This window comes from Scyliorhinus torazame, chromosome 5, assembly GCF_047496885.1.
Source record: "Scyliorhinus torazame isolate Kashiwa2021f chromosome 5, sScyTor2.1, whole genome shotgun sequence".
NCBI lineage: Eukaryota > Metazoa > Chordata > Chondrichthyes > Carcharhiniformes > Scyliorhinidae > Scyliorhinus > Scyliorhinus torazame.
Window position 1 is genome coordinate 96,672,289 of NC_092711.1, and position 22,673 is coordinate 96,694,961.

The 22,673-nt window shown below is 47.8% G+C and overlaps 1 pseudogene; it reads left to right on the forward strand.

Annotated features, from left to right (window-relative positions):
• The first annotated feature begins 14,324 nt into the window (after positions 1 to 14,324).
• On the forward strand, positions 14,325 to 16,262 carry LOC140419087 (sodium/potassium-transporting ATPase subunit beta-1-like; annotated as a pseudogene).
• Positions 16,263 to 22,673: the final 6,411 nt, after the last annotated feature.

Here is a 22,673-nt window from a genome sequence, read left to right on the forward strand (position 1 = left end):
GACACAGAGATCTATTATCCCCCTTCCACTCCCAATCCTCTGCTAATTACTTTAAATCTAAACCCCTTGGTTATTGATCTGTTCATGAAATAGATCCTTCTTATCCATTCTATCCGGGCCCCTCATAATGTTAAACACCTCAGTTAATCTCTCCTCAGCGTCCTCTGTTCCACAGAAAACCACCTCAGCCTCTCCAATCTTTCATCATTGTTAAAATTCTCCATTTGGGGACTTCCGGGTGCGGCGATGACCAGCTGAGTCGCACGTTTCGGCAGCTCCCGGTGGAACGGACTTTTGGGCTCTTGATAGGAGCCCCAACGGCAATTTTAACGGCTAAAAACACCGTGCGGTAAACCAGAAGGGTGTTCCCCCTGGACACGGATGGAAAAAGGAGAGGAAAGTGGCCGGATTGCAGCGGATCCTTTGGAACAATGGCAAGGAAGGCAAGCAGAAACCAAGATGGCGTCGGAAGGTGGCAGTTACATATGGGGCCCTGAACAACAAGAGTTCTTGAAACGCTGCGTGGAGGAGATAAAAAAGGAAATGAAGAAAGAGTTGTTGGCCCCGATATTACAGGCGATTGAAGGGCTGAAAGAGGAACAAAAGACCCAGGAGCAGGAGCTTCGGGTCGTGAAGGCGAAAGCAGCAGAGAATGAGAACGATATACAGGGCCTGGTGATGAAGTCGGAGATACAGGAGGCACACCAGAAACGATCTGTGGAGAGGTTGGAGGCACTGGAAAACAACGCAAGGAGGAACAACTTGAGGATTCTTGGCCTTCCTGAAGGTGTGGAGGGGGCGGACGTCGGGGCATATGTGAGCACGATGCTGCACTCGTTAATGGGAGCGGAGGCCCCGACGGGTCCGTTGGAGGTGGAGGGAGCATACCGAGTTATGGTGCGAGGATCGAGAGCAGGAGAAACTCCCAGAGCCATAGTGGTGAGATTCCTCCGTTTTAAGGATAGAGAAATGGTCCTTAGATGGGCGAAGAAAACTCGGTGTAGTAAATGGGAGAACGCGGTGATCCGCGTTTATCAAGATTGGAGTGCGGAGGTGGCGAGAAGGAGGGCGAGCTTTAATCGGGCCAAAGCGGTACTTCACAAAAAGAAGATAAAATTTGGAATGCTGCAACCGGCAAGACTGTGGGTCACATATCAAGGGAGGCACCACTACTTTGAAACGGCGGATGAAGCGTGGACTTTTATTGTAGAAGAAAAATTGGAATGATTGGATTATGAAAATGAACGTTTGGACAAAGTGGTGGGGCGAATGGGGGGGGCGAAGAGGGGTTTTATGTTTTAATCCTGCGGTATGGTAACTTTTCTTTCTCCCACAGGTGGTGATGGGGGGAGGTGGGGAGGGAGAGGAGATGGGGCGTTGGCCATGGGAGGCGGGGCCGAGGGAGAGGCGCGGGCTTGGTTCCCGCGCTATGATAATTATGGCGGGAATAGAGAAACAGGAAGGAGGGGGCGTCGCACGGTGCGAGCCGTGATCACGGGGGGAAGCCGAGGTCAGCCAGAGTTTGCTGACTTCTGGGAGCAACATGGGGGGAGTAATTACGCTAGCGGGGGGTCTAGCAGGGGGGGGGGGAGGGGGGAATTACTGGGTTGCTGCTGCTGGGGAAAGGGGGGAGTGGGTACGGGAAAGGATGGGCGGGGGGGCACCGTCTGGGAGAGATACAGCTGCGTGGGAACTGGGTGAGATGCTGGAAAAAGATGATGGCTAACCGGCAAGGGGGGGGGGGGGGGGGTGGGAAGCCCCCCAACTCGGCTGATCACGTGGAACGTGAGGGGGCTTAACGGGCCGATAAAGAGGGCACGAGAACTCGCACACCTTAAGAAACTTAAAGCAGATGTGGTTATGCTACAGGAAACGCACCTGAAACTGATAGACCAGGTTAGGTTGCGCAAAGGATGGGTGGGGCAGGTGTTCCATTCGGGGCTGGATGCGAAAAACAGGGGGGTGGCTATATTAGTGGGGAAGCGGGTAATGTTCGAGGCGAAGACTATAGTGGCGGATAACGGGGGCAGATACGTGATGGTGAGTGGCAAATTACAGGGAGAGATGGTGGTTTTGGTAAACGTGTATGCCCCGAACTGGGACGATGCCAACTTTATGAGGCGAATGCTAGGACGCATCCCAGACCTAGAGACCGGAAAGCTGATAATGGGGGGAGACTTTAACACGGTGTTGGAACCAAGGCTGGATAGGTCGAAGTCCAGGACTGGTAGGAGGCCGGCAGCAGCCAAGGTGCTTAAGGATTTTATGGAGCAGATGGGAGGGGTGGACCCGTGGAGATTCAGTAGACCTAGGAGTAAGGAGTTCTCGTTTTTCTCCTATGTCCATAAAGTCTATTCACGCATAGACTTTTTTGTGTTGGGTAGGGCATTGATCCCGAGGGTGAGGGGAACGGAATATACGGCTATAGCCATTTCGGATCATGCCCCACACTGGGTAGACTTGGAGATAGGGGAGGAAACAAGAGGGCGCCCACCCTGGAGAATGGACATGGGACTAATGGCGGATGAGGGGGTGTGCCTAAGGGTGAGGGGATGCATTGAAAAGTACTTGGAACTCAATGACAATGGGGAGGTTCAGGTGGGCGTGGTCTGGGAGGCGTTGAAGGCGGTGGTTAGGGGGGAGCTGATATCAATAAGGACACATAAAGGGAAGCAGGAGAGTAAGGAACGGGAGCGGTTGCTGCAAGAACTTTTGAGGGTGGATAGACAATATGCGGAAGCACCGGAGGAGGGACTGTACAGGGAAAGGCAAAGGCTGCATGTGGAATTTGACTTGCTGACTACAGGCACTGCAGAGGCACAATGGAGGAAGGCGCAGGGTGTACAGTATGAATATGGAGAGAAGGCGAGAAGATTGCTGGCACACCAATTGAGGAAAAGGGGAGCAGCGAGGGAAATAGGGGGGGTGAGGGACGAGGAAGGAGAGACGGAGCGGGGAGCGGAGAGAGTGAACGAAGTGTTCAAGACATTTTATAAAAAATTGTATGAAGCTCAACCCCCGGATGGGAGGGAGAGAATGATGGATTTTTTGGATCGGCTGGAAATTCCCAAGGTGGAAGAGCAGGAAAGGGTGGGACTGGGAGCACAGATCACGGTAGAAGAAGTGGTGAAAGGAATTAGGAACATGCAGACGGGAAAGGCCCCGGGACCGGACGGATTCCCAGTTGAATTTTACAGAAAATATTTGGACTTGCTCGCCCCGCTACTGACGAGGACCTTTAACGAGGCAAAGGAAAGGGGACAACTGCCCCCGACTATGTCAGAAGCAACGATATCGCTTCTCTTAAAGAAGGAAAAGGATCCGCTACAATGCGGGTCCTACAGACCAATTTCCCTCCTCAATGTGGATGCCAAGGTCCTGGCCAAGGTAATGGCAATGAGAATAGAGGAATGTGTCCCGGGGGTGGTTCATGAGGACCAAACTGGGTTTGTGAAGGGGAGACAGCTGAACACGAATATACGGAGGCTGTTAGGGGTAATGATGATGGCCCCACCAGAGGGTGAAACGGAGATAGTAGTGGCGATGGATGCCGAGAAAGCATTTGATAGAGTGGAATGGGATTATCTGTGGGAGGTGTTGAGGAGATTTGGGTTTGGAGAGGGGTATGTTAGATGGGTGCAGCTGTTGTATAGGGCCCCAGTGGCGAGTGTGGTCACGAATGGACGGGGATCGGCATATTTTCGGCTCCATAGAGGGACAAGGCAGGGATGTCCTCTGTCCCCATTACTGTTTGCACTGGCGATTGAGCCCCTGGCGATAGCGCTGAGAGGTTCCAAGAGATGGAGGGGAATACTTAGGGGAGGAGAAGAACACCGGGTATCTTTATATGCGGATGATCTGCTACTATATGTGGCGGATCCAGCGGAGGGGATGCCAGAAATAATGCGGATACTTGGGGAGTTTGGGGATTTTTCAGGGTATAAATTGAACATGGGGAAGAGTGAGCTGTTTGTGGTGCATCCAGGGGAGCAGAGTAGAGAAATAGAAGACCTACCGTTGAGGAAGGTAACAAGAGACTTTCGTTACCTGGGGATCCAGATAGCTAAGAATTGGGGCACATTGCACAGGCTAAATTTGACGCGGTTGGTGGAACAGATGGAGGAAGATTTCAAGAGATGGGATATGGTAGCATTGTCAATGGCAGGGAGGGTGCAGGCGGTTAAGATGGTGGTCCTCCCGAGATTCCTCTTTGTGTTTCAGTGCCTCCCGGTGGTGATCACGAAGGCTTTTTTCAAAAGGATAGAAAAGAGTATCATGGGTTTTGTTTGGGCCGGGAAGACTCCGAGAGTGAGGAAGGGATTCTTACAGCGTAGTAGGGATAGGGGGGGGCTGGCACTACCGAGCCTAAGTGAGTATTATTGGGCCGCTAATATTTCAATGGTGAGTAAGTGGATGGGAGAGGAGGAAGGAGCGGCGTGGAAGAGATTAGAGAGGGCGTCCTGTAGGGGGACCAGCCTGCAGGCTATGGTGACAGCCCCATTGCCGTTCTCACCAAGGAACTATACCACGAGTCCGGTGGTGGTAGCTACACTGAAGATTTGGGGACAGTGGAGACGACATAGGGGAAAGACCGGAGCATTGGGGGGGTCCCCGATAAGAAACAACCATAGGTTTGCCCCGGGGGGAATGGATGGGGGATATGGAATGTGGCAAAGAGCAGGTATAACGCAATTGAAAGATCTATTTGTGGATGGGAAGTTCGCGAGTCTGGGAGCGCTGACTGAGAAATATGGGTTGCCCCAAGGGAATGCATTCAGGTACATGCAATTGAGGGCTTTTGCGAGGCAACAGGTGAGGGAATTCCCGCAGCTCCCGACACAAGAGGTGCAGGACAGAGTCATCTCGAAGAAATGGGTGGGGGACGGTAAGGTGTCGGATATATATAGGGAAATGAGGGATGAAGGGGAGACTATGGTGGACGAACTAAAAGGGAAATGGGAAGAAGAGCTAGGGGAGGAGATCGAGGAGGGGCTGTGGGCAGATGCCCTAAACAGGGTAAACTCGTCGTCCTCGTGCGCCAGGCTAAGCCTGATTCAGTTTAAGGTATTACACAGGGCACATATGACTGGAACACGGCTCAGTAAATTTTTTGGGGTGGAGGATAGGTGTGCGAGGTGCTCGAGAAGCCCAGCGTATCATACCCATATGTTTTGGTCATGCCCGGCACTACAGGGGTTTTGGATGGGGGTGACAAAGGTGCTTTCGAAAGTAGTAGGAGTCCGGGTCGAACCAAGCTGGGGGTTGGCTATATTTGGGGTTGCACAAGAGCCGGGAGTGCAGGAGGCGAGAGAGGCCGATGTTTTGGCCTTTTCGGCCCTAGTAGCCCGGCGCAGGATATTGCTAATGTGGAAAGAAGCCAAGCCCCCGGGGGTGGAGACCTGGATAAATGATATGGCGGGGTTCATAAAGTTAGAGCGGATTAAGTTCGTCCTTAGGGGGTCGGCTCAAGGGTTTACCAGGCGGTGGCAACCGTTCGTCGAATATCTTGCGGAAAGATAGATGGGGGAAAAAAGAAGGCAGCAGCAGCAGCCCAGGACTTGGGGGGGGGGGGGGGTGGGGGGGGAGGGGGTGGCCTGAGACAAGGCAGTTGCCAATTAGGGCTAGTTTTTATTTTTGTTATTTAATATTTATTTATTTGTTGTTGTTTTCTTTTGTTCTTGTTTAAACAAAAAAGGTCATTATTATCTGTATTGTTATAATGTTGTGTAAAGGATGCACAGTGTACTGTGTTGGTTGACCAAAAATTTTCAATAAAATATTATTTTAAAAAAAAAAATTCTCCATTTGTGTCAACATCCTGGTCAATCTCCTCTGCATCCTCTCTGGTATGAATACATCCTTCCTGTAATGTGGTGACCAGAACTGTACTCAGTAATGCAGCTGTGGTTTAACTAGTGTTTTGGACAGCTCCAGTATAACCTCCCTGATCTTATAATAAAAACAGAAAATGCTGGAAATACTCAGCAGCTCTGGCAGCATCTGTGGAGAGAGGGGTTTCAGGTCTTTCCTCCAATAAAAATTGCTGGGAATATTCCCTGCTCTAGTACTCTTTGTCCCCGTGAATAACAAAGTATCTCTCTGCCTTTACAATCGCTGTATCTACCTCTCCTGTCACCTTCGGGGATCTGTGACATGCACTCTTATGCCCCTCTGTCCCTCGACACCTCACTATCATACCATTCATATTCTTTCCCTTTGTCGTGTTTTTCCTCCCCAAATGTATTTGTTACCCCGCGCTTCTCTGGATTGACCTCAATTTGCTACTTTTCTGACCGGCTGATCAGCCTATTGATGTCTTCCTGCAGTCATTACAGCCTTGGTTCAAACATGCACAAAAGTGCTGAATGCCAGAGGTGAGGTGAGACTGTCTGCCCTTGACATCAAGACAGCATTTGACCGAGTATGGCATTAAGGAGCCCCAGCTCATCTGGAGTCAATGGGAATCAGGGGGAACACTCTCCGCTGGTTGGAGTCGTACCTGGTATAAAGGAAGATGGTATTGGTGGTTGGAGGCCAACCATTTCAGCTCCAGGACATCACTGCAGGAGTTCCTCAGGGCAGTGTCCTCGGCCCAACCATCTTCAGCTGCTTCATCAATGATCTGCCTTCATCATAAGTTCAGAAGTGGGGATGTTTGCGGATGACTGTACACTGTTCAGCACCATTCGCGACTCCTCAAATAATGAAGTAGCCCTTGTCCAAATGCAGCAAGACCTGGACAATATCCAGGCTTGGGCTGATAAGTGGCAAGTTACATTCGTGCCACACAAGTGTCAGGCAATGACTACCTCCTCCAAGAGAGGATCTAACCATCGCCCCTTGACATTCAATGACATTCCATCGCTGAATCCCCACAATCAACATCCTGGGGGGTGCCATTGATCAAAAACTGAACTGGACGAGCCATATTCGCACTGCGGCTACCAGGGCAGGTCAAAGACGAGGAATTCTACAATGGGTAACTCATGTCCTGACACCCCCCTCCACAAAGCCTGTCCACCATCTGCAAAACACAAGTCAGGAGTGTAATAGAATACTCTCCACTTGCCTGGATGAGTTCAGCTCCAACAACACTCAAGAAGCTCAACAGCATCCAGGACAAAGCAGCCCGCTTGATTGCTCCTCCACAAACATTCAAACCATCCATCACCGACGAACAGTGGCAGCCATGTGTACCATCTACAAGATGCACTGCAGTAACTCATCAATGTTCCTTAGTCAGCACCTTCCAAATCCATTACCATCTGGAAGGCCAAGAACAGCAGATCACTGGGAATCCCGCCACCTGGAGAATCCCCTCCAAGTCACTCACCACCCTGACTGGGAAATATATCACCGTTCCTTCACTGTCGCTGGGAGAAAATCCTGGAACTCTCTCCCTAACAGCACAGTGGGTGTACCTACACCTGAAGGACTGCAGCGGTTCAAGAAGGAAACTCCCCACCACGTTCTGAAGGGCATCGAGGGATGGGCAATAAATGCTGCCTCAACCAGTGAAGCCCACATCCCATAAATGAATAATAAAAGTCTGCAGCTTTCTTGCTCACTGTCAAAAAGAGGGCCGTAAATGACTTAATCATGTCCCCATGTTAAAGTCTAAAGCATTGATATAGATCTCAAGAAGCATGGAATCATGTCCTGCGAAATCTAGAATCCCACTGGAAATACTCCACCAATCACAAACATACCTCTCGACCACTGCCCTTTGCTTCCTGCTGCTCCAGTTGATGTCACTTCCTGCACTTGTGATTGTTCTGGACATGAGAAGTATCCTGGTTTTCCCACGTGGAACAGGACTGGAATCCCCAGCCAGGTCTTTAGTTATTTGATTAGTTGACTTAAACAAAATAAACTTCAGATTAAAATAAATAAAGATTCATCAGCTTCTCACCAATCAGCTTCTTCCATTGAACTGAAGTCACCTTACTTTTATCAGGAATTCACTGAAATGTATTTGTTAATTGTTTTTAAAAATTAATTTAGAGTACCCAATTCTTTTTTTTCCCAATTAAGGGACAATATAGTGTGGCCAATTCACCTACCCTGCACATCTTTGGTTGTGCGGGTAAAACACAGGCAGACACGGGGAGAATGTGCAAACCCCACACGGACAGTGACCCGGGGCCGGGATCGAAACCAGGTCCTCAGCACCTTCAGGCAGCAGTGCTAACCAGTGTGCCACCATGCCACCCTTTTTTGTTGATTGTTAATATCTAAACCTCTCAAATGATTAATTGACTAAAAAATTCAGGTGTCTTCACTCTGACAATTGCAACTTCATCTTTATCCCCTAGATTTGATGAATGGACCATGTACTGTAATTCTATGAACGATGATCAGATTGATTTTAGTTTTGTGATAATTAATGAATCATCTCACTTTATCATTGATGAATGCAGTGACCAGGATGTGCTCTCCACAGGACTGGGATGCCCTGTCATTGTCTTTATTTATTCCATTATTAACTGACTGAAGCAACAATAAACTTCAGGTTAAAATAAGAACATAAGAACTAGGAGCAGGAGTAGGCCATCTGGCCCCTCGAGCCTGCTCCACCATTCAATGAGATCATGGCTGATCTTTTGTGGACTCAGCTCCACTTTCCGGCCTGAACACCATAACCCTTAATCCCTTTATTCTTCAAAAAACTATCTATCTTTATCTTAAAAACATTGAATGAAGGAGCCTCTACTGCTTCACTGGGCAAGGAATTCCATAGATTCACAACCCTTTGGGTGAAGGCGTTCCTCCTAAACTCAGTCCTAAATCTACTTCCCCTTATTTTGAGGCTATGCCCCCTAGATCTGCTTTCACTCGCCAGTGGAAACAACCTGCCCGCATCTATCCTGTCTATTCCCTTCATAATCTTATATGTTTCTATAAGATCCCCCCTCATCCTTCTAAATTCCAACGAGTACAGTCCCAGTCTACTCAACCTCTCCTCGTAATCCAACCCCTTCAGCTCTGGGATTAACCTAGTGAATCTCCTCTGCACACCCTCCAGTGCCAGTACGTCCTTTCTCAAGTAAAGAGACCAAAACTGAACACAATACCCCAGGTGTGGCCTCACTAACACCTTATACAATTGCAGCATAACCTCCCTAGTCTTAAACGCCATCCCTCTAGCAATGAAGGACAAAATTCCATTTGCCTTCTTAATCACCTGTTGCACCTGAAAACCAACTTTCTGCGACTCATGCACTAGCACACCCAGGTCTCTCTGCACAGCAGCATGTTTTAATATTTTATCATTTAAATAATAATCCCTTTTGCTGTTATTCCTACCAAAATGGATAACCTCACATTTGTCAACATTGTATTCCATCTGCCAGACCCTAGCCCATTCACTTAGCCTATCCAAATCCCTCTGCAGACTTCCAGTATCCTCTGCACTTTTTGCTTTACCACTTATCTTAGTGTCGTCTGCAAACTTGGAAACATTGCCCTTGGTCCCCAACTCCAAATCATCTATGTAAATTGTGAACAGTTGTGGGCCCAACACTGATCCCTGAGGGACACCACTAGCTACTGATTCATGAATAAAGATTCATCAGCCACTCACCAATCAGCTCGTTCCATTTGCCTGAAGTCACGTTATTTTTATCAGGAATTAACTGAAATGATTTTCTTCATTTTTGTTATATAAACAGTTTGGATTTTAACTTACTGAAGAATTCAGACTTTTTCACTGTTACAATCACTTGTCATTCAGCTTCAACTTTATCCCCAAGATTTGATTAATTGAACACTGACTGCAATTATATAAATGATCAAATTGATGTCAGGTTTATACTAATTAATGAATCATGACTTATAGTTCATTAATACAGTGACCATAATGCTTCTCCATCCTCTCGCTGTACTCTTCATGTTTTATAAAGTTCTAGCATAATCTCCTTGCTCTTATATTCCAGGCCATGTCCAAGAAAGGATTCGATCTATCCAGCTACCTGTGGATAGGGACTCCAATGCCTCCCTGTTGCTCACCAGTTCTAAGTCTCATCCTATTTATAGTTCATTCACTTGTCTTGTTTTCACTCTGAAATTCATTATCTCTCACCGTTTGTAGCACAGTGGTTAACACTGTTACTTCACAGCGCCAGGGTCGATTCCCAGCTTCGGTCACTGGGTTGTAATGCAGAACAAGGCCAGCAGCGCGGGTTCAATTCCCGTACCAGCTTACCCCAATAGGTGCCGGAATGTGACGATTTGGGGCTTTTCACAGTAACCTCATACTTGTGGCAATAAAAGATTATTATGTCTGTGTGGAGTCTGCACGTTCTCTCCGTGTCTGCCTGGATTTCCTCCGCGTGCTCCAGTTTCCTCCCTCAAGTCCTGAAAGATGTGCTTGTTTGGTGAATCGGACATTCTGAATTCTCCCTGTGTACCTGAAAAGGCGCTGGAGTTTAAAAAAGATTGAATTCCATTTGCAATTGTTCTCCCCATCTGACCAGTCCACTGATATCTTCCTGCAGTCCATGGCTTTCTCCCGCAATGTCAACCATATGCAGAATTGTTGTATCATCTGCAAATTTCATAATCATTCATATGTACCAGAGAACTGTGGAACCCCACTGGAAACAGGCATCCAGACATCATTCAGTCCTGGATGTGATTCACAGCAGCAATAACAGCAGAATCCATCCCCTGCTGTCGCCTGTGAACTTGCTGTTGTCTCAGCAGGTTGTTTGACTGAGCGAATCCCCTCCCACACACACAGCAGGTGTACGGCCTCTCCCCACTGTGAACTATGTGTCAGCAGATTCCATTTACTTTTAAATCCCTTCTCGCAATCGGAGAATTGAAAGACCTCTGATCAGTGTGAATAAGTTGGTGTGTTGTAAGGTGGGATGACTGAGTGAATTTCTTGTTACACACGGGGCAAGTGTATAGTCTCTCCCCAGTGTGAACCCGCTGGTGTATCAGATGGTCGGATGAATCAATGAATTCCTGCCCACACACAGGGCAGATGAACGGTCTCTCCCCAGTGTGAATTCAATGGTGTCTCAGAAGGTGAGGTGATCGGGTGAATTCCTTCCCGAACTTGGAGCAGGTGAATGGCCTGTCCCCAGTTTGAGTGCGCTGGTGTTTCAGAAGATCCTTTTTGCTTTTAAATGTTTTCTCACAATCAGAACAATTAATTTGTCTCAGATCAGTGTGAACAAATTGGTGAGTCAGAAGGTGGGAGGGACAAGTTGAATCTCTTCCCACAGTTGGAGCAGGTGAATGGCCTCTCCCCAGTGTGAGTGCCTTGATGTATCAGTAAATCCTTTCTGCTTTTCTAGTTCTTCTCACATTTAAAAGGTCTCTGATCAGTATGAACAAGTTGGTGTGTCAGGAGGTGTGATGACTGAGTGAATCCCTTTCCACAGGCAGAGCAGGTGAACGGCCTCTCGACATTGGCTGAAACTCTGCATCATGTCTCAAACTCCAGGAGGAAAATGGACCTTTCTGTTTGTGGCTTTAAACAGATGAAACCCTGTGGGTGTGGAGCAAACATTTCAACATTTGTTGTTGAAATATGGCAGCAGGATGAAACAATCCACCAACAATTCAGGGCTTGATTTAAGGGAATAACTAGGTAGTCAGGGAATGTCACCCTGAGGTCAAGGAGTCTCTGGTTTCAGTTGGTGAATGGACAGAAGGGTTAGGACAGGTTAGGGAGAAGGTTAATACTGTCATCATTCAGAACAACACAGACTTTCAAGCAACAACTGAGGAACTTTACTGTCCAATTTAATATTCACATAATGTATTTGTAGATCAGAGACAGAAGAACAGGAATTTGCAATCAGTTTGGAGATAACTCCGATATTTTCCATTCTTAAACATTTTGTCTTGAAAGATACCAAATGGGATGAAGCCAAATCTTGAAAAGGCAAAGTCTTTAGTTTAAATCATCACTGTGCTGTCAGTGGAAAGGGTTAACTTCTCTGCTCTCAAAGGTGTTGGAGCAAACGTGCTCAAATGCGCACAACTGTGTTGACTTTACGTAACTTTATTTTCAGATATGAAATGAATCAAACACCATTTTAAACTTTGTTTTCTCAATTCATTTGTCAACTTTTTCAGCTTTGCCCAAATTAGTTTTTTCCCCTCTTTCTTCAGGCACTTTTCCAAGTGACTCAAATAAAACAAAAGAAAAATAAAAGTAAAACGATCAGCTTTCAGAGGTAACCAAAGCTTCAACGTTCTTAGACCAAAAAGACTTAAAGAGGTGGAGCTTCCAAAAGATTGTGAAATCCAATGCACAAATTTAAGGCTGAAGATTAACTTCAGTGAATCCAACTTTTCACTGCCTTTTACAATTGTACAAGTAAATTGCAATTCATACTTAAAGATTTACTTTCACTCAGTAATTAGAACTTCACTTTTCTCAGCACAGACTCTTTAGATTAAACACCAATTGTTCACTTTGGGTGGCACGGTAGCACAGTGGGCAGGTTGCACTGTTGCTTCACAGCGCCAGGGTCCCAAGTTTGATTCCCGGCTTGGGTGACTGAATGTGCAGAGTCAGCACGTTCTATTCATGTCTGCGTGTGTTTCCTCCCACAAGTCCCGAAAGAGGTGCTGTTGGGTAATTTGGGCATTCTCAATTCTCCCTCTACGTACCCGAACAGGCGCTGGAATGTGGCGATAAGAGGCTTTCACAGTAACTTCATTGCAGTGTTAATATAAGCCTACTTGTGACAATACAGATTATTATCAGCTGGTGTGTGGAGAAGATCATGTTCCTGTAGATCTGTCAGCACAGAAACCGCACTGTGCGTTTGTAACCATTCAGTCTGCAAGTAGATGAATCTTTTAAACATGACCCTAGTGAAGGTCTTCCCGGTGCTGCTAAGGAGTGAGACATCCCTGTAGTTGCTACAATCTCCTCTGTCACTGCTGTTTTTATCAGTTGTGATGATTTTAGCAACATGCACATGGAATGGTTCCGACCTCCCAACAAAGGAGGAGATCGTGAAGGTGTGACAGTCGATGGGACTTTGTGTTTGAGCAGTTCAGCTGGAATTCCATCCTTGCTGGCCGCTTTTATGCTTGTTGAGCAATCAATGACCTTGTCCAACTGAACCATGACAGGAAGCTGCAGGAGAGTCAGACAGCGATTGGGAGATGTCCGTTTGATGGAGCACAGCTGACAGTCATGTTCAACCGAGCGGGACATAGATTATCATAGAATTTACAGTGCAGAAGGAGGCCATTCGGCCCATCGAGTCTGCACCGGCTCTTGGAAAGAGCACCCTACCCAAGGTCAACACCGCCACCCTATCCCCATAACCCAGTAACCCCACCCAACACTAACCCCACCCAGACTGTTTACATCTGTCAGGATGTCACCATCTGGGATTTCAAGGGAACGTCTTTGGTGATGGTCAGACCCAGAGCCCTCTTCTTCCCATCACACACAGCACATAGATTTCTGTTATCACAGGCAGTGTGGAATTACTGACGTTGGCTGTCCAGTGTTTATTTTCACAATCTCTCCATCTTTTACAAAACTGTCTTGACTACTTTCACATGAAGCAGTGTTCTCGGTGTTGGGTTTATGTTGTACATCAGGTCGGCTTTGCTTTTTGCTTCAATGACAGATGTCATCTCTGCTGAGTGGCTCTCAAACCAGTCTGTGTTGTGGGTTCCACCGTTACCTTCGAATCCTGTCGGATCTTTCCAGTGCAGAAGGAAGCCATTTGGCCCATCGAGTCTGCAATGACCCTGTGAAAGAGCACTCAACCTCGGCCCACTCCCCCGCTCTGTCCCCCTAACCCTGGCTGCTGCTGCTGTGTCAGAAATCATTGAACTCAGTGACTTCCAAGTTTCATCAATATCAATATTGATTGATGAAGTTTTTATTGATGTGCCTGTGAAATATTTCACAGTTTAGTTTAATGCTCCTTGATAATGTAATTTCACAATGGGCATGTTGCTGTGAGGAATGTGTGAGTAACAATTGTCAGCAATGATTAATCAGCACTTTCTAATTGGAGATGTTAATCAGTGGAACCTTTCAAACTCTGAATTGTAGATTTTGGATCAAACATCAATTTCGGATTGAAGTAAAAGTTCAGAATTGTCTTGTTCCTGTTCAGAGTTCCTGAATGAAGCTTCACCTTCCGCGGGACTCCTGACACCTGGAGCTTCTCAACTCCACTTCCCGCCCGCCCCGCCCCCACCGATGCCCGCGCCCCTCCCCCTCCCCCTCCCTTCCTCCGCCCCCCCCCCCCCCCCCGTCCCCGCCCCTTTCTTGTTTGAAAAGCAACGGCCGCCGCGCGAGGGAGTGCGCGCGCCGCCGGCCAGCATCAGCTCAACAGCGAGGCCAAGCTTTCCTCAAACTCTCCCACAATCCCCCGCTCAGCCTCCTCGAGACAGCATGGCCCGGGCCCGGGCCAAGGGCAAGGAGGCAGGTGGAGACTGGAAGAAATTCCTCTGGGATTCCGAAATAAAAAAGCACTTTTTAGGCAGGACCGGCAGTCGTTGGCTCAAGATATTCTGGTTCTTCTTGATCTTCTATGGCTGCCTCGCTGGGATCTTCATTGGAACCATTCAAGCGCTGCTGCTCACAATTAGTCCATTTGAACCCAAACACCAAGACAGAGTTGCACCCCCAGGACCATCACAATCACTGTATTTGTTCAAAACAGAAAGTTCCTTTAGTATGTCAGACCCAAACTCCTACGAATGTTTTGCGAAAAGTTTGAACACGTTCTTGGATCTTTACAATGACTCCAGTCAGGGTGGCAACACTCCTTTTGAGAACTGTGAAGAGATTCCTCCAGCCTACATTCATGCAGGCCCACTGGATGATTCAGGACAGAAGAGAGCGTGCAGATTTTACCGGACGTGGTTTAAGACTTGCTCTGGATTAAATGATCCTAACTACGGTTATGCTGAAAACCCCGCATTGTTCCGAAGCTCAACAGGATTCTTAACTTTTATCCCGGGCCTCCGAAGAATTCCACCGAACTTGCAGAAGAGTTGCAAATCAATTATAATCCGTTTATTATTCCCATTCATTGTGCAGCAAAGAAAGAAGACTGAGATAAAGTTGGACCTGTGAAAAATAGAATTTACAGTGCAGAAGGAGGCCATTCGGCCCATCGAGTCTGCACCAGCTCTTGGAAAGAGCACCCTACCCAAGGTTCACACCTCCACCCTATCCCCATAACCCAGTAAGCCCACCCAACACTAAGGGCAATTTTGGACACGAAGGGCAATTTATCATGGCCAATCCACCTAACCTGCACATCTTTGGACTGGGAGGATTCAGCGGCTTTCCTTTGCAGTACTACCCATACATGGCAAGCGTCTGCAGGAAAAATACCTTCGGTCCTTTGTTGCTATTCAGTTTATGAACGTCAAACAGAACACGGAAGTGCGCATTGAGTGTAAAGTGTATGGTGATAACTACATAATACAATTTTCCCCATTATTTCAAATTAGTCTTGAACAAACTGTCGTATATATAGGACCTACACTTAATCTATATGCTTTACACTAGCTTTCTGCATTTACCTCGGTATGTAACATTAAAAACAATAGTAGTACATATTTATTCCACTGTAAATGATAATACTTGAGCTATGGGAATGCCCATTACTGTAAACTATAATTCCACTAATGTGTAGCAGTGTTTGTGTTCTTAGGTATTGCTGCCTTGTGCCTCATGTGAGTTTGAGTGTACATTCACAGGTCCTTCAAATTATGTTGCAGTTTTTAAGCACACTTTGCTTTCCAAGTTGTAAATACTCTGAAAATTGCCATGGTATTTGATTTTGTTTCTGTTATGCCCATGTGTATGAATATACTGCACTCTGAAGTTTGTGTCGGGGAGGGAGGAAAAGTTGCTTTTTTTTTGGCAACGTTAAGTGTATGGTGATGGGTTTTATTATGCTTCCTTTTAGATCTGTTTAGTCTTCAATCCATGTTGAGATCTGCGTCTGGCTATCAAGCTATTGTGATTAGTTATTAAAGTTGTTTGCTGGAACCATCACATGGTGGTGTCCAGGAATGTTTTAAACCATTTTCATGGAAGATTTTATATTTATGCAGTTGTAAAATTTTTTGCAAAGTGTAATTATAAAAGAGACCAAAGTCATTGGTAAAATCATAATCTTTATTTTAAACCAATGCAGTAGGATGGTGTTCATGGTGTGCAATGTAACATCTGTAAACTTGTTGGGAGATCAATACTCCACCCCATTTAAAACATCAACAAATAAAACTCATGAACCTAAAAAAAAGAGTTCTTGACTCAAGGAGAATATCACAGATGGTGCTTTTAAAATGGGACGTTGTAACTCTGAAAATCAGTGACATCTGAAAGTATTTAACTGTAGCCAATTATAGCATTTGTTAACATCAGCAGATATTGTCAGACCATCAATCCTGGATTTGATTAACAGCAGCACAAAGAGCAAAATCCAATCCCTGCAGGCACTTGACAACTTGCTGATGTCTCAGCTCATATCATGACTGAGTGAATCCCTTCCCACAGAGTCGATGTTGATCTCGGCCCTTTGTGAACCTTCTCCTTAGTGTGACTTCGTTGGTGTCTTAACAGGCTGGATGACTGAGTGAAGGTAGCAAAGTTAAGAAGAAACTATTTCTCCCAAAGGGCTGACTCTGTGGACTTCATTGCCCCAGAGTGCGGTGAATTATGGGACAGTGAGTAAATTTCAAGAGGAGTTAGACAGATTTTTAATTGTACGAAGTCTTACAACACTAGGTTAAAGTCCAACAGGTTTGTTTCGATGTCACTAGCTTTCGGAGCGCTGCTCCTTCCTCAGGTGAATGAAGAGACCTCTTCATTCACCTGAGGAAGGAGCAGCGCTCCGAAAGCTAGTGACATCGAAACAAACCTGTTGGACTTTAACCTGGTGTTGTAAGACTTCGTACTGTGCTCACCCCAGTCCAACGCCGGCATCTCCACATCATGATTTTTAATTGGTAATGGGTTGAAGGGTTATGGCGAATGGGAAGGATGGTGGACTTACGGCCAGGATAAGGTCAGATATGATTGAATGGCGGAGCAGATTCAATTGGCCAAATGGCCTAATTCTGCTCCTATATCTTATGAACTTGTCGAGACAACCACACCTCACTTCCCTTGGAACAACATGAAGTGTCTACTGCTTTCCAGATCCCTTCTTTTCAACTCACATTTCAATTCGACTGCTTTGCATTATTCTCAACTCCAGAGAGAACAGACTCATCCCACAGAACCTCTCCTCCAAGGACAACTGCCTGATCTCAGGAATCAATCCAGTGAAACTTAGCTCCTCACTGGCAGTGAGCGAATAGAGAGAAGAAAGAGCAGAAAGGGGAAAAGTGATAGGGACACAGATAGGCAGAATATAAGAGTGAAGGAGACTGAGCCAAATATAGAAACAAAGAGAGACAGAATGGGGTAGACATTAAAAGCAGCAGATACATTTCACCATTCCATATGATTGCTAACTTAGATTAACAGGCAGAAAGAAGGAAAAAATACTTAGATTTAAACAGTGCCAGCAGAGAGTCAGGAAAAAGAGAGGAGCTGGTGTAGCCACGTAAAATGGCTAACTGTAAAGGCTGCTGGGAAAAGCAGGTAACAAGACAGAAACGGACAGCTGCAGACAGAATAGCATATTCGGCTCTGGGGAAGTTGGCCCAGATCGATACTCAGGGCTATTAACAGCCCATCCACCCAGACATCTGCAGTGTAATCAGCTATCCCCAGGAACAATTGCAACATATTAGCAATTGAATACCGGGCCAGACCTGTCGGCGCCTGCAGTGGCCCAAACAAAGGCAGGTCAACGACCACCCACCGATCGGGGAATCGCCTCGCAATTGGACGTATCGACCCCAGTGATTGGGAACAGGTCCAATCACTTGGGACTCAGGGTCAAGGGCCGCCCCGGGAGGCGGGAAGCCCCTGGGCCCTATAAGGTGAGGGGCCAAGTTCAGATCTCTCTCTCTCTCCCTTCTTTTTCTTTTTAAATAATATTTTATTGAAAATTTTTGGTCAACCAACACAGTACATTGTGCATCCTTTACACAACATTGTAACAATACAGATAATAATGACCTTTTTTATTTAAACAAGAACAAAAAAAAAAAAAAAACAACAACAAATAAATAAATATTAAATAACAAAAATAAAAACTAGCCCTAATTGGCAACTGCCTTGTCTCAGGCCACACCCCCCCCCACCCCCCCCCATCCCTCCCCCCCCCCCAAGTCCTGGGCCGCTGCTGCTGCCTTCTTTTTTTTCCCCCATCTATCTTTCCGCAAGATATTCGACGAACGGTTGCCACCGCCTAGTAAACCCTTGAGCCGACCCCCTTAGGACGAACTTAATCCGCTCTAACTTTATGAACCCCGCCATATCATTTATCCAGGTCTCCACCCCCGGGGGCTTGGCTTCTTTCCACATTAGCAATATTCTGCGCCGGGCTACTAGGGACGCAAAGGCCAAAACATCGGCCTCTCTCGCCTCCTGCACTCCCGGCTCTTGTGCAACCCCAAATATAGCCAACCCCCAGCTTGGTTCGACCCGGACTCCTACTACTTTCGAAAGCACCTTTGTCACCCCCATCCAAAACCCCTGTAGTGCCGGGCATGACCAAAACATATGGGTATGATTCGCTGGGCTTCTCGAGCACCTCGCACACCTATCCTCCACCCCAAAAAATTTACTGAGCCGTGTTCCAGTCATATGTGCCCTGTGTAATACTTTAAACTGAATCAGGCTTAGCCTGGCGCACGAGGACGACGAGTTTACCCTGTTTAGGGCATCTGCCCACATCCCCTCCTCGATCTCCTCCCCTAGCTCTTCTTCCCATTTCCCTTTTAGTTCGTCCATCATAGTCTCCCCTTCGTCTCTCATTTCCCTATATATATCCGACACCTTACCGTCCCCCACCCATTTCTTTGAGATGACTCTGTCCTGCACCTCTTGTGTCGGGAGCTGCGGGAATTCCCTCACCTGTTGCCTCGCAAAAGCCCTCAATTGCATGTACCTGAATGCATTCCCTTGGGGCAACCCATATTTCTCGGTCAGCGCTCCCAGACTCGCGAACTTCCCATCCACAAATAGATCTTTCAATTGCGTTATACCTGCTCTTTGCCACATTCCATATCCCCCATCCATTCCCCCCGGGGCAAACCTATGGTTGTTTCTTATCGGGGACCCCCCCAATGCTCCGGTCTTTCCCCTATGTCGTCTCCACTGTCCCCAAATCTTCAGTGTAGCTACCACCACCGGACTCGTGGTATAGTTCCTTGGTGAGAACGGCAATGGAGCTATCACCATAGCCTGCAGGCTGGTCCCCCTACAGGACGCCCTCTCTAATCTCTTCCACGCCGCTCCTTCCTCCTCTCCCATCCACTTACTCACCATTGAAATATTAGCAGCCCAATAATACTCACTTAGGCTCGGTAGTGCCAGCCCCCCCCCCTATCCCTACTACGCTGTAAGAATCCCTTCCTCACTCTCGGAGTCTTCCCGGCCCAAACAAAACCCATGATACTCTTTTCTATCCTTTTGAAAAAAGCCTTCGTGATCACCACCGGGAGGCACTGAAACACAAAGAGGAATCTCGGGAGGACCACCATCTTAACCGCCTGCACCCTCCCTGCCATTGACAATGCTACCATATCCCATCTCTTGAAATCTTCCTCCATCTGTTCCACCAACCGCGTCAAATTTAGCCTGTGCAATGTGCCCCAATTCTTAGCTATCTGGATCCCCAGGTAACGAAAGTCTCTTGTTACCTTCCTCAACGGTAGGTCTTCTATTTCTCTACTCTGCTCCCCTGGATGCACCACAAACAGCTCACTCTTCCCCATGTTCAATTTATACCCTGAAAAATCCCCAAACTCCCCAAGTATCCGCATTATTTCTGGCATCCCCTCCGCTGGATCCGCCACATATAGTAGCAGATCATCCGCATATAAAGATACCCGGTGTTCTTCTCCTCCCCTAAGTATTCCCCTCCATCTCCTGGAACCTCTCAGCGCTATCGCCAGGGGCTCAATCGCCAGTGCAAACAGTAATGGGGACAGAGGACATCCCTGCCTTGTCCCTCTATGGAGCCGAAAATATGCCGATCCCCGTCCATTCGTGACCACACTCGCCACTGGGGCCCTATACAACAGCTGCACCCATCTAACATACCCCTCTCCGAACCCAAATCTCCTCAACACCTCCCACAGATAATCCCATTCCACTCTATCAAATGCTTTCTCGGCATCCATCGCCACTACTATCTCCGTTTCACCCTCTGGTGGGGCCATCATCATTACCCCTAACAACCTCCGTATGTTCGTGTTCAGCTGTCTCCCCTTCACAAACCCAGTTTGGTCCTCATGAACCACCCCCGGGACACATTCCTCTATTCTCATTGCCATTACCTTGGCCAGGACCTTGGCATCCACATTGAGGAGGGAAATTGGTCTGTAGGACCCGCATTGTAGCGGATCCTTTTCCTTCTTTAAAAGAAGCGATATCGTTGCTTCTGACATAGTCGAGGGCAGTTGTCCCCTTTCCTTTGCCTCGTTAAAGGTCCTCGTCAGTAGCGGGGCGAGCAAGTCCAAATATTTTCTGTAAAATTCAACTGGGAATCCGTCCGGTCCCGGGGCCTTTCCCGTCTGCATGTTCCTAATTCCTTTCACCACTTCTTCTACCGTGATCTGTGCTCCCAGTCCCACCCTTTCCTGCTCTTCCACCTTGGGAATTTCCAGCCGATCCAAAAAATCCATCATTCTCTCCCTCCCATCCGGGGGTTGAGCTTCATACAATTTTTTATAAAATGTCTTGAACACTTCATTCACTCTCTCCGCTCCCCGCTCCGTCTCTCCATCTTCGTCCCTCGCCCCCCCTATTTCCCTCGCTGCTCCCCTTTTCCTCAATTGGTGTGCCAGCAATCTGCTCGCCTTCTCTCCATATTCATACTGTACACCCTGCGCCTTCCTCCATTGTGCCTCTGCAGTGCCTGTAGTCAGCAAGTCAAATTCCACATGCAGCCTTTGCCTTTCCCTATACAGTCCCTCCTCCGGTGCTTCCGCATATTGTCTGTCCACCCTCAAGAGTTCTTGCAGCAACCGCTCCCGTTCCTTACTCTCCTGCTTCCCTTTATGTGTCCTTATTGATATCAGCTCCCCCCTAACCACCGCCTTCAACGCCTCCCAGACCACTCCCACCTGAACCTCCCCATTGTCATTGAGTTCCAAGTACTTTTCAATGCATCCCCTCACCCTTAGGCACACCCCCTCATCCGCCATTAGTCCCATGTCCATTCTCCAGGGTGGACGCCCTCTTGTTTCCTCCCCTATCTCCAAGTCTACCCAGTGTGGGGCATGATCCGAAATGGCTATAGCCGTATATTCCGTTCCCCTCACCCTCGGGATCAATGCCCTACCCAACACAAAAAAGTCTATGCGTGAATAGACTTTATGGACATAGGAGAAAAACGAGAACTCCTTACTCCTAGGTCTACTGAATCTCCACCGGTCCACCCCTCCCATCTGCTCCATAAAATCCTTAAGCACCTTGGCTGCTGCCGGTCTCCTACCAGTCCTGGACTTCGACCTATCCAGCCTTGGTTCCAACACCGTGTTAAAGTCTCCCCCCATTATCAGCTTTCCGGTCTCTAGGTCTGGGATGCGTCCTAGCATTCGCCTCATAAAATTGGCATCGTCCCAGTTCGGGGCATACACGTTTACCAAAACCACCATCTCTCCCTGTAATTTGCCACTCACCATCACTTATCTGCCCCCGTTATCCGCCACTATAGTCTTTGCCTCGAACATTACCCGCTTCCCCACTAATATAGCCACCCCCCTGTTTTTCGCATCCAGCCCCGAATGGAACACCTGCCCTACCCATCCTTTGCGCAACCTAACCTGGTCTATCAGTTTCAGGTGCGTTTCCTGTAACATAACCACATCTGCTTTAAGTTTCTTAAGGTGTGCGAGTACTCGTGCCCTCTTTATCGGCCCGTTTAGCCCCCTCACGTTCCACGTGAGCAGCCGAGTTGGGGGGCTTCCCACCCCCCCCCCCCCCCCTTGCCGGTTAGCCATCATCTTTTTCCAGCTTCTCACCCAGTTCCCACGCAGCTGTATCTCTCCCAGACGGTGCCCCCCCGCCCATCCTTTCCCGTACCCACTCCCCACTTTCCCCAGCAGCAGCAACCCAGTAATTCCCCCCTCCCCCCCCCGCTAGACCCCCCGCTAGCGTAATTACTCCCCCCATGTTGCTCCCAGAAGTCAGCAAACTCTGGCTGACCTCGGCTTCCCCCCGTGATCACGGCTCGCACCGTGCGACGCCCCCTCCTTCCTGCTTCTCTATTCCCGCCATAATTATCATAGCGCGGGAACCAAGCCCGTGCCTCTCCCTTGGCCCCGCCTCCCATGGCCAACGCCCCATCTCCTCTCCCTCCCCACCTCCCCCCATCACCACCTGTGGGAGAAAGAAAAGTTACCATACCGCAGGATTATATCATAAAACCCCTCTTCGCCCCCCCCCCCCCCCACTCGTCCCAACACTTTGTCCAAACGTTCATTTTCGTAATCCAATCATTCCAATTTTTCTTCTACAATAAAAGTCCACGCTTCATCCGCCGTCTCAAAGTAGTGGTGCCTCCCTTGATATGTGACCCACAGTCTTG